We start from the raw sequence: 778 nt of genomic DNA, 5'->3' as shown, positions 1-778 counted from the left end.
TACTTGTTCATACATAATGGTATGTAACCTAGTAAGAAGAATTTTAAAAAAAATTTTGTTATAGCCTCTTGTGGGCATGGAAGATTGAAATCAAAAAGAAAGGCGCGAGTAACAAGAGCTTTTCATAGGAAAGCGAAAGACACCTTACCTCTCCAAGTAGCTGAAAGGTGTGTGTACAAATAAGATCCTATGTGCGTCACCGGATAGTTCAAATAGCGGTCGGACTCTTAGTTCAGTCCATAGGTAGCATAAGTAAAATTAGATCAACCCTGTTGTTGTATATTTAGGCCCAATGTGTAGGCTCCATTTTTCTAAAAAAACGAAACGAAAAATATCATAGATACCCGTTCTTAATCTCATATTATATCACAAACACCCATTCCTAATCACATCTCCTAATATTGATATTCTGACCCAGTATTAATGGATGCGACAGCCTATATCTCCCATTATATATTTATCCATAGCCTAAAACCCGATATTATCGTATAACATATATGTCTATTAGAAACAACAAAGACCAAAACCAGGTTTCTAATACTTTTGACACAGCGGTAGTATACAACAAATTATAAGCCGTAAGTATTCCTATTTCACATTGACCATCTTTATACAATTCCTCCGTAATTATACTTAAAGTGACAAAGCCGTCACCTAATTTCCGCCATAAAAAACAAAAAACAAACAAACTGTCTTTGTAAGTCGATATTCAGCGGTTCTTGTTGCCTAAAAACACATTACCCCAAAACTACAAAGAATACCTATCTCAATCGTTTGG

This window comes from Triturus cristatus, chromosome 4_2 (assembly GCF_964204655.1).
Source record: "Triturus cristatus chromosome 4_2, aTriCri1.1, whole genome shotgun sequence".
Taxonomy (NCBI): Eukaryota; Metazoa; Chordata; class Amphibia; order Caudata; family Salamandridae; genus Triturus; species Triturus cristatus.
This window is presented reverse-complemented; position numbering follows the sequence as displayed.